The 13,207-nt window shown below is 32.4% G+C and overlaps 1 long non-coding RNA gene across 1 annotated transcript in view; it reads right to left on the bottom strand.

Annotated features, from left to right (window-relative positions):
• Positions 1–11,077: 11,077 nt before the first annotated feature.
• The window catches only part of LOC124355512, a 204,206-nt gene continuing 202,076 nt past the window's right edge, over positions 11,078–13,207 (bottom strand). Inside the window, exon 4 of the long non-coding RNA XR_006921770.1 lies at positions 11,078–11,579. This is a non-coding gene — a long non-coding RNA (uncharacterized LOC124355512). The remainder of the gene's footprint in view (positions 11,580–13,207) is intronic.

Consider the following 13,207-nt stretch of genomic DNA (forward strand, 5'->3'; position numbering starts at 1 on the left):
ATGAACGTAATACTTTTTCTGTATAACTACTTATCTATGTAGTTAATCGTCTTAACATTACTAACACTTCAAATGATGAACGTAATACTTTTTCTGTATAACTACTTATCTGTGTAGTCAATCGTCTTAACATTACTAACACTTCAAATGATGAACGTAATACTTTTTCTGTATAACTACTTATCTGTGTAGTTAATCGTTTTAAAATGGTGACAATAATATTTCTTCTGTACAACTACTATGTGGGTATTTAATCGTCTTATAATTTAGTTAGATGGTCGATTTAAATGGACTTTAAACTCGTAATAAAATTCTAGTGACTGTTATAATTAATACTATATATTTATAATTGAGTTTTTTATACTTTAATATTAATGACCTATTTACAAAAAATGATGTATTACTGTAAAACACGTTAGCATTGTTGCAGTTTCTTGACAAAACAAAAACAGTATTTGGTCTGGACTGTTTTTCTCGCTGAGTTATGGGCTGTCTCCGGTTATTAGTAACGAAAGACGATGTCAAGAACACTCCATTTGTCAATGAAGACTTGGTTATTGACTTTTTACTCGACTCTACGGATGAGAAGAATTAGTTTTAGTTTTACGATATACTTATTTGATTTTATTAGTTACGTAAGTCTTAGTTTAGTTGCATTTACTGCAAAAATATACAAATGATATAATCCTATTTATAATTACTTCAAGAAGTAAAGACTTAAAGAATAACAAAGTAATGAGTTGTAACCTTAGAAGTTCAACATAAATGAATTGAATATATTGGTCAGTTAATGCTTTCCCTACATTATGAATCCATAAATACAACAAACTAAAATTATAAATAGTTTGATCCAATTTTTTGTGGTTTTTCATTACAAGAATAAACACAGAAATATTACCGTGATGACGTTGCCTAGTTGACGATATATCTACAAGAAAATATTAGTTAGTCACTGTCATTGGAAGAAGAAATCAACACTTTATTCGTCTCGTATTGTTAACAGACCTCGGACACCTTGTGGACTCCAAAAGGGATGGTGTACAGTCAATAATTTGGTAAATCTATTGACAATGGAAGAAGTACCACTCCATCTTCCCATTCTTGTCATAGTTCTGATTTGAAAACTGGAGGATTAAATACTAATACTGAAAACGTGTGTCTGTATGCATAGATTAATTATAAAGCGAAATCCTCAAATCCTACAGCTCGACTGATAATTTCCAAATTTCATTTAAGGATTTGTCATAACATCTCCTGACAATTGTTTGATACATTTCAAAACGATTTTCTACTCTTTTAAGTCGAATGAAAACCCACAAAACCTCACTTTTTTGGCGAGTTGTAGCGCCTTTTAAAAGTAATCCCAATGATAGACATATATTTTACATATTCGAAAGACAATACAAATTTTTAAAAGTCATATATTTTTAAAACTATTCCAGCTAACAGATTCAAGTCGACCTTAGAATTTTATCTTTGTTCAAATGGTACATTTGGGCAATTTTGATACCAGACCCTAAATAGAAATAGTTCAAAAATAAACTATCTGAGTTTATAAATACATCAATTATATTTTAAGTGTGTGGTATGTTTTTATGACTAACTTAACAATTATTTTTTCTTGGACTTATTGTATGGAATGTGTTCCAACTAAATCAGACTAGTAGTTATTTTCATTGCGTTCAATTCTAATATTACATACATAACGAAGCTGGTTTAATTTGAATATTGACTTTAACTCCAGTTAACCTTCCTTTCATTGCAGCGTCTGGCATCTGACTCTTTCTCAGACTTGACTCCTGGAATCTGGAGTAATGTTGATCTGAAGAGATCGAAAAAAAAACTCAGTTGCTCCACCGTGCTTAGAGATCGTGTCGGAAACATCGTAATGCAATCAACTCATTAGTTGATGAATGAAACATCAGTTGAACAATGAGACTGTGAATTCATCTACGAGTATTTATGGGTGTGTCTGATCTCGTAACGATGTGCAGGTTAGTTTTGAGCTTCTTCATCGCCGACATTCTTTTGGTCTCTTCAGAACAACATGACTCCAGATTGTATTGTGTTTGATAATTTAACAGAAATTATGCCAAATATTTGACGGTAACGATGGTTACAGTAATAATATAATTACGAATTGTAATATTATTATATTATTTAGGTATAAATAGATAGATACTAGGAGTTATTTATATTCTTACTTCCATAGTTATGAATTATATAGGTACTATACAGGTACTAATATCTATTTTAATACAAAATACATTGTGGTAAAGTACCCCCTTGTAAAGTATAGTGTATTTTAATAGAATTTAACGAGACCTACTGAAAAATTCAGCGGTCTTCAACCAAGCGTTCTTTGGGACTTCAGAACACAATAACATAATATCTCTACCCTTAATAAGTCTTTCCGATTTACAATACTGCTGCTGCCTTCTGGATCTTCCGAAGTGTCCTTCCACATATAAAGGATTCGGGAAACAACTTCCACTGTTGTTGCAAATATGGCCGACTTGCTACTAAACTCATTGCATAACGCTTTGAGAGCTAAGTGATAGTCTTGAGTTTGAACTCCACTATTAATTCATAACGATTTGGTCGCTTGTGAGGAAACTTTTCATTGAAGTACGTATACCCATATTGTTGTCATAAAGACGTAAACAGATTTCGGTGTATCATTGACGTATAGTAAATGGGCTCTTTGTTGAGTTAGAAGAAAGACGTGATGACCTAAGAAACTTGTCAATTTTATCAAGGTCTAATGGGACAATTCCAGTGGTTCAACAAGCTAAACACATACATGTCTGAAGCTTTTATCGAGATAAGTATTACCATCCAGTGAGATTGATGGAACTGTTGATCACGGTCTGTAGCACTCAAATGCAAGGTAGAAGTATGCCACTAAGCGTCGGGTAACGTTTCGCTAAGGTTGCATGAAAAATTTGAAGTCTATAGGTCAGTTTATTTTAAAGACGTAGTGCGGGCAGATTGACAGATAAAAAGGCAGATAAAATTAATTATTTTTCCACGCCTTCCAGTGATGGCTTCACTAATGCTCAGTTAACTAAGTGTATACACAAGGAATACAATCTTGAACCTGGTGTTTTCTATATGTTTGCACTAAATACATCCATTATTACGCTATTCTTAAAAGTTTAAATCCACAAAATAGTATTTATACCTGTTCGAAATAAATGTACATTTTACCCTTAAAGCGTGTTCTTCATATTTGTCACACATAAATCAACAATGCCGGGTGTTTGCTGCAGCTCTGTTTACACATTGAATCACGTTTCAACGCAGAAAACAGTCAGAAACAATGGACACAAACATACGTGAACAATCAGTGAGGCATCCATCACCGGTTGTCAGGTATACCGCTCTACAACGGACCTTGTGAACGTGAGCATGTTGTGCGTGTATAATATTGTTCAATTGCACGTTTTGATCTACACTCGTGGAAGAGTAAATTATCCATTTTAGAAATGTATTGCAGCATTTGTTTAATCTGTACGTCCAGGGAGCATATTAAACTAACAAATCGTAAATGTACACACCGATTTGTTTAAACTGTCATTAAGTTGAAACAGCACTAACAGCTTCTAGGTAACAAAAATCAACTTCTTTCACTGAGAGGATTACAAAAACAAGAATTATTAAACTTAAGAGATCTAAATAGCTTTGACTGTAAGAGTTTTTTACGATAACATTCCTGAAGATTAGCTCTGAATATAAATGTTTACAGCATGTACATTGTTTATAAATTTAGAGATTTGTACGTTTTCATTCACTTACGTCTTAAATATAAATTAAGTAATTATATACTTTTTTAAATAGAAAACATGTCACTTCTTATCATCAATCATGTAATTACTGTAAAAGGTTCATATCCATATATTACACCGTGTTTTCTATGGGTTTGATAATAAAAGGTTCCTAACGTTTTGCTTGTGATTCCTTCCATCCCACAGAGAACAAACAAATTTTTTGTTGCCATTTGTAATTTTAAAAGTGAAGATGTAATTTCAAAAATTTTACATGAATTGTAATCGACTTTTATATACGTACAATTTGTAGCAGTTGAAAACTTATCTCGTTTGGAATAAGGAGTTCCGAAAATGTAAGTCTTATTTAAAAAAATGTATTTTAAATTAGTGTTAGAAGTGCTGAAGATTGTTGAGATGAAATATTGAAAACAAAACTAAAACTCACTTGCCTGTTGATGAAAAATAACAATGAACGAATTTCTCATTAGAGTCTCAAACATCTAAAATTCAATTTATTGATGAAACCATTTTGTACTGGGTTGAGATAGAAAGCTCTAGCTTCCACAGTTCTTCTTTTATAGAGACCTTTCATATGAGGTGTCACTTAATGACTTTACATTTACAAATTTTGTGCCGCCCCCCCATCCCATTTTGGGGGAAATGGGCAAATTTTTAACAGTGACTAAAATGTTCAATTCTATTTCCTATAAAGGTCTGCCTAGTTCCATCCTCCATCTTTATCCATAAAAACTAAACATATTGTATCCATACTTTTAACTCACACTCTATATATACTTATATACGTACATATACAGATTTGCTTTGCACATCATGAGTACTTCTGGTTGTAAATTATATTTCCGACACTAATGTTGAGTTTACCCTCATGCCACGATCCAGACAATATGTCAACATGTGTACACTATATATACTTATATACGTACATATACAGATTTGCTTTGCACATCATGAGTACTTCTGGTTGTAAATTATATTTCCGACACTAATGTTGATTTTTACCCTCTTGCCAAGATCCAGACAATATGTCAACATGTGTACTCTATATATACTTATATACGTACATATACAATTTGCTTTGCACATCATGAGTACTTCTGGTTGTAAATTATATTTCCGACACTAATGTTGATTTACCCTCTTGTCACGATCCAACAATATGTCAACATGTGTACTCTATATATACTTCTATACGTACATATACAGATTTGCTTTGCACATCATGAGTACTTCTGGTTGTAAATTATATTTCCGACACTAATGTTGAGTTTACCCTCTTGCCAAGATCCAGACAATATGTCAACATGTGTACTCTATATATACTTATATACGTACATATACAGATTTGCTTTGCACATCATGAGTACTTCTGGTTGTAAATTATATTTCCGACACTAATGTTGAGTTTACCCTCTTGCCACGATCCAGACAATATGTCAACATGTGTACACTATATATACTTATATACGTACATATACAGATTTGCTTTGCACATCATGAGTACTTCTGGTTGTAAATTATATTTTCCGACACTAATGTTGAGTTTACCCTCTTGCCATGATCCAGACACAATATGTCAACATGTGTACTCTATATATACTTATATACGTACATATACAGATTTGCTTTGCACATCATGAGTAATTCTGGTTGTAAATTATATTTCCGACACTAATGTTGAGTTTACCCTCTTGCCAAGATCCAGACAATATGTCAAAATGTGTACTCTATATAATACTTATATACGTACATATACAGATTTGCTTTGCACATCATGAGTACTTCTGGTTGTAAATTATATTTCCGACACTAATGTTGAGTTTACCCTCATGCCACGATCCAGACAATATGTCAAAATGTGTACTCTATATATACTTATATACGTACATATACAGATTTGCTTTGCACATCATGAGTACTTCTGGTTGTAAATTATATTTCCGACACTAATGTTGAGTTTTACCCTCTTGCCAAGATCCAGACAATATGTCAACATGTGTACTCTATATATACTTATATACGTACATATACAGATTTGCTTTGCACATCATGAGTACTTCTGGTTGTAAATTATATTTCGACACTAATGTTGAGTTTACCCTCTTGTCACGATCCAGACAATATGTCAACATGTGTACTCTATATACTTATATACGTACATATACAGATTTGCTTTGCACATCATGAGTAATTCTGGTTGTAAATTATATTTCCGACACTAATGTTGAGTTTACCCTCTTGCCAAGATCCAGACAATATGTCAACATGTGTACTCTATATATACTTATATACGTACATATACAGATTTGCTTTGCACATCATGAGTACTTCTGGTTGTAAAATTATATTTTCCGACACTAATGTTGAGTTTACCCTCTTGCCACGATCCAGACAATATGTCAACATGTGTACACTATATATACTTATATACGTACATATACAGATTTGCTTTGCACATCATGAGTACTTCTGGTTGTAAATTATATTTCCGACACTAATGTTGAGTTTACCCTCTTGCCATGATCCAGACAATATGTCAACATGTGTACTCTATATATACTTATATACGTACATATACAGATTTGCTTTGCACATCATGAGTAATTCTGGTTGTAAATTATATTTCCGACACTAATGTTGAGTTTACCCTCTTGCCAAGATCCAGACAATATGTCAAAATGTGTACTCTATATATACTTATATACGTACATATACAGATTTGCTTTGCACATCATGAGTAATTCTGGTTGTAAATTATATTTCCGACACTAATGTTGAGTTTACCCTCTTGCCAAGATCCAGACAATATGTCAAAATGTGTACTCTATATATAACTTATATACGTACATATACAGATTTGCTTTGCACATCATGAGTAATTCTGGTTGTAAATTATATTTCCGACACTAATGTTGAGTTTACCCTCTTGCCAAGATCCAGACAATATGTCAAAATGTGTACTCTATATATACTTATATACGTACATATACAGATTTGCTTTGCACATCATGAGTAATTCTGGTTGTAAATTATAATTTCCGACACTAATGTTGAGTTTACCCTCTTGCCATGATCCAGACAATATGTCAACATGTGTACTCTATATATACTTACATACGTACATATACAGATTTGCTTTGCACATCATGAGTAATTCTGGTTGTAAATTAATATTTCCGACACTAATGTTGAGTTTACCCTCTTGCCAAGATCCAGACAATATGTCAAAATGTGTACATATTATATGGCCATTGTAATTTATCCCAAACAAAAAAATATGTACATACTCAGTTTTGCAAAACTTATATCCGTCAACAAACATCTAGCTAGGATGTGATTTCTAACAGTCTTTAAATTTATAGTCAAAGTTCGACAGTAATAATCTTAGTCTTGGATTATTTATCTGCATTACAGTACTGGCCAAACACTGAATACTTAATATTTGCTCAAATGTACAGTTAAAATGGTGAAATGAACCCAAAGGTCAAATGCAATCAACGGTCTGTCTCTTTCCGTTTACTGTATGACTGTCTGTATGTAGAATTTACAAAAATATTAATAGTATAAAACTATGTAACTGATCATCAGTAAGTTTCAATGAAACCCTTTCCTACGACAAAAGTTTATATTTGCTTTAACTATTGAAAAATAGCGGCCATTTAAGTTTTTAAAAGCCGAGTTACATGAACACGAATAGCACGCGGGAGTCCACACTAATGTAAACGTTTTTTGTAAATGGAGCAGTGTAAATTTTGTCATGGAAAAGAAATACTTGCAGAGTTTGAATTTTTTATAAAGATTCTTCGTATTTTTGCCTATGTGAGTTTCCGTAGTAAACTCTATTGCTTTTGGCGCAGTATTTAAAAAGACTAGAATCGAATTTTCATTTTAAAAGTTTTATTTGAAAATATATTCCATTGCATAAACTGATAGAAACTCCTAAGTGCCAAAATATATATTTTTACTGTTATAGTGTCGTTCAAATGTTGTATTTAATAGCTATAAAGCAAAATAGCACAACACTAATTGTTACAAAAATTTAGAAATTTGATCAGCAGAGATAATCAGCACCTGTCTTGAATGTGTTTACCACCAGCGGTAACTCCCATCGTTTTCATTAATTGTTGACGACATTAGTAACGAGATGCCTGTCATTGTTTTGTTTCGATCAGTGTTGGAGTCACTGTTAATCGAATCTCCATTTATAAAGTACTAAAAACTATTTCTTTTAAATGGAAATACAGGTTTTCCAAGGATACCGAAAATAGCAATAACGTCATTAGTTTAAAATATGTTATTTGCTGAGCGTTATATAACTGAAACCTAATCGATGAGCTGTAAATATTTCACTTATCATGGCTGTCTGTACCTACGACATTTTGAGAACAAACTCTCATATAATCTTTTGCACGTTACTTCTTTTCTTTATGCTAGACAGTGATATGTTAGCGAGGACTTTTACGTTGGTAATATAAATACACCTTCTGCGTATTAAATGTTTTTAAAGTTTAGTTTTTAAAGTTTATTTCATATTCATTGTTGTGTAACCATGAAATATCAACTGGTTCTTTCTGTGTTACTTATGACAAGTATCACACATTCTATGTTTAAATCTTTACAGAACTCTGATAACTGACAATAACTTTAAATCGACTTAATAATCCTATGAGTTGAGATGACAAACTACTTCGGTGAGACGTACAAAATAAGTAACGAGTGATATTTTTATTTAACTTAACATTTTCTGTAAAACTTTTTTGAGTCCATCATATTAACAAAATATTATTATAATATTAAGACACTTTAAATCCCACCTTAAAACTCGTATCTATTAGAATGAAGAAATATCCCCTAAAATCCATCACCCATCTTTAGGTCGACAGTCTTCTTATGAGGTAAAATCAACATGCAGCTAGGTGGAGCTTAGGCAAGAAGAACATTAATAATTATTAAAATATTGCATTATAATGCAAAAGAATAATATCCTTGTTAATCGCAGACACGTTATATTTTACAGACCCGCATTATCAGGCGTAATATACTTCCCCTGCGCATTAAAACTTGGTAGTTAAATGGATTTTTAGGAAATGCTATCAACAAAAGTTTGTTAAGGAACTCATTTTAGCAAGAATGAAATATGAGGAAAGACGAAATGTATCTCATCCCTCCCCCCGCATAACCATTTCTGTATTCAAAGAAATGTTGTTATCCTCCCTTGAGTTTCTTGTAGACTTTTCTTCTTGATACAATATGTGACTTTGAGTTGACGAATGAAAGCTATAAATGTTGCTAGGATATTCCTCTCCCAAATATCATCTATTTGTCATGTAACCCTCATTCGTGAGTGCTGTTGTTATATTTGAATCTAAATTGTACCTATTTAAATAAAATGGATAATTCTTTTATGAGAATTGAAGTAAAATGAATATTAAATTATTCAATATAGCCTACGTGTATTAACACGTAACTGTTGTTTCAGAAAAGATTAATATAATATTAAGAAAAGTTATTATTAGATTTTAAATTGAAGTGTATGCCAAGCCATGTGGGAAAATAATTGAAATCCTTATAATATTAAAAATGCGAAAGTGCCTTTGTTTCTTTGTTTTGCTTTCATGCGTAATCTATTGAACCGATTGGATTGGAATTTTACATGGACATTCTTATGGTTCCTGAGATGAGTGTAGGTCTATTCTCGTTTTGAAAATCCCTCTGGGCTACGCTCTACTGGTCTTTAATGTAGCGAAAAATCCAATTTTGGTCTCTACAGCAGTGTAATATTAATTGAAAGAGCGGGTGAAATGTGAGTAACTCTTCTGTGTAAATGTTATTTTACGACAGCACAACATATTTAATTTATTTAATAACTATTTTCAATTTGTTTTCATTTATAGTTTGTAAATTCTTTAAGGTGTAACCATTACTTTTACGCTGTTTTTTTTAGATTTCAGCGATTAGGTAAGTACACTACCTTAGAAATCTACCTTAGAAAATGTCCTAAAACATAAGATGGTCAGAATTTGACTCTGAAGACTCCCTTTGAAGCAGTTGGCAAGAACTATGCTACATGAAAGTACACTAGACTGTGCTTTTGAATTCATGTTCCAATCCCAGCTTTAAATGCCTCAAATATTAAAAGTATTGTTCAGTTTATAAAGAAACAAACACGTAAATAGTGTCCTTTTTACTGTATTTTAACTGCACGTGTTTAGCAACTATTGAGTAGAAGATACAAAAGTTACTATCTAACTTTTACTATAACTTCACAGTTTGTTATAAAACAGTTTTTACAGAAGTAGGCTTCTCTGATGCGTGATGTATATTTTTTGGTCGTAGCAACAAAGCAAACTCAACATTGACGTCGGCAGTATGATTCACCCGAACCAGAAGTGCTCATGCACAGGCAAATCCTACTAAATTGCGCATAAAGCCGCGAGTAAGTAGTAACTAATATTTCTGTGAGGCATATAGACATTAATCACTGTAGATTATTTTGTCGGTATCTAACTTATTACTTCTACGATATTTTCGTTAAAAAACAATTAAATAATTAATAATTTGTAATAATATGAGCTCACCAACAACATAGCGTAAAATGTAAATATTATGCTCAAATATTAAATGATAAAACTAATAAACAATACTTTGCCAAATAAATTAAGGTATTCTCAAACTAACAATAAGTAGATATTTAATTGTTAAGAATATTTGACAAATATCTAGGACCAGGCAGTCTTATTATGTTTGTTAGCAGCCATTTTAAAAACTAAGAGGTAGTAAAAATGTTTAATAAAAATTGTTAGTTTTTACAATAGTATTTATTTTATATACAATTTAACGCACATTGATATTTAAGAATTTTAAGTTTATGGAAAAGCAATGAAGATGTTCCCTACTATACTTTCAACTAAAGAATATCTCAATAATAGCTTGAGAAAATATGTATTTAATTAACTTTTTTCAGAACGTTTTGGTACACTCTGTAGATAAAGTTGAAGATAATTGACATAAGTTAGCATCAACATGTTCAATTTAATCGGATCTTTAAATCGATTTATCACACAACCCATAATTACATTTGAAAATTTCTCATAAAGTACCTTTACACCCTAAATTTGGCCCTTCTGTGGCATTTGAAAAGTTGAAAATAATTTCGTTGAGTTCTATGAGGTCAAATGTGCGGTAAATGATAAAGATAAAGTGTTAAAGTCAGTTTATGTGACAACTATACATGTGACATGGGGTGCCTGCCGCCGTACAGTTATATGCGTAAGTTTGTATTCAATAGTAATAAGATAATGTATAATTGTAAACAAGCAGTGTACTTACCAAAATGCATATGCTGCAATGTTATCCACAACTATACATGTGACATGGGGTGCCTGCCGCCGTACAGTTATATGCGTAGGTTTGTATTCACTAGTAATAAGATAATGTATAATTGTAAACAAGCAGTGTACTTACCAAAATGCATATGCTGCAATGTTATCCACAACTATACATGTGACATGGGGTGCCTGCCGCCGTACAGTTATATGCGTAGGTTTGTATTCAATAGTAATAAGATAATGTATAATTGTAAACAAGCAGTGTACTTACCAAAATGCATATGCTGCAATGTTATCCACAACTATACATGTGACATGGGGTGCCTGCCGCCGTACAGTTATATGCGTAGGTTTGTATTCAATAGTAATAAGATAATGTATAATTGTAAACAAGCAGTGTACTTACCAAAATGCATATGCTGCAATGTTATCCACAACTCACTTGACACTCGCGTTACATATACTGCAACATACAAAATCTAATTAACCTAATGTAACCGAAAACTTTACAGTTATTGCATGCAATATAACACACATATTTAACCTTAAAAACACTCCGATTGACTCACTCTTGTTTCCAATATACGATGAAAAAATTAGATTTAGCAGATGAAATGTTGGTTTCTGAGTAACGTTAAAAGTATGGAATTAGGATATCGATATTTTTAAGAGACCATTAACTAATAAATATGTACTATCCAAGACAAGGTAGAAGTACGCCATATTATGTGTCACGTAACAGGTTTCGTACCCCCCCCCCCAGGGTTTATACCTTCGTACGTCTGGCTTCCAGTTGAACCCACAGTGGGTACAGCAAAACCCGAGGTGTCACTTAATATGGGCAACCTTATGGATGTCAAGGAGCGGCACATCTCTAACCGCAAATGTCTAGATTTCGGGGTGCAAGGGTAATTCGATAGGTTACCCTAAGAGCCAAACGTTCTTGCCAGCCTAGACATATGGGTGTTCACCCACTGCCTGCTTTGACTGGTTCAGAGCTGGCTTCCCCTTCTTTCGAAGGGACATTACTTGAGATTAGTGATACTAAAATTTTCCTCATGAATCTCGACAGGAGGCGGCCCCTACTCACAACCTTACCTATGAAAAATATACAGTCACTCCGAAAGCATCTTAAAGGTCCTTACAGGACTAGGTACAATTTTCTAAACTTCTTGTTCTAAAAGAACAAAAAAAATGTTTCGTTGAGTCTGATTTTAAAATTTCAAATCTGTAGCTCACTACATTCTAGGTCCTGCGGAAAAACTGAAAAAATATCATACAGAAATTTAAAATATACACATTTAATATTTTCAAGATATATTTCCGCATGATGCATTCACATGTTCGTTCATTAAGTTATAGCAGTGTTAAAATAATAAAAGTGTTGGTTGCTAAGAAGAGTGCTACTGCAACACGAGAGTGCACAAAAATCTAATCTTGTCACAGAATTTTATAGTTTACTTTACACTCTGTTAAGTATTTTTTACTTTATCAATACAAACATCACATGTTAAAACCTCATATGATAGTAATCAATCAGATGGTTTACAAATTTATGTATTCTCTATTTTCTCGGTGCCATCATAGTTACCCCTAAGATCATTGCAAAAATATTCGCTGATACTAAGCCAAATCCCGTGGAGTGATATAAGTATAATCATCATTCTCCACTGAGATAGGCACTTTCTCTATATAGAAAAGAAGTCTTAGGCAAACTTTAAAGTCTATAGATCAGTTCGGTTTAAGATATCACGGGGAGACAGATAGATGAACAGGCAGAGATTAAATCTTTCCAGCCCTTCGAGTAATAGGCTTCACTAACGCTCAGTCAAAAATATAAGAAACATAAAACACATTCTATAACTTACCATTTCCATGTATACGTGCTTCTTGAAAGTTGAAACTGGCTATAAGAAATTCTGAGGGTAATGGATACATGTCTTGTGTTATTTTACCGATGACGTTAAATAAAATGTATGTTTTATATTATTATTTAATGATTGAAAGCCATTTCACAAACTGTGAATTTCATTTAATTTTTAACTCGCTTCTGTTCATCTTATCTTTTTCATTTTTTCCCCTTTGGTAATT

Source organism: Homalodisca vitripennis, chromosome 2 (assembly GCF_021130785.1).
Source record: "Homalodisca vitripennis isolate AUS2020 chromosome 2, UT_GWSS_2.1, whole genome shotgun sequence".
NCBI lineage: Eukaryota > Metazoa > Arthropoda > Insecta > Hemiptera > Cicadellidae > Homalodisca > Homalodisca vitripennis.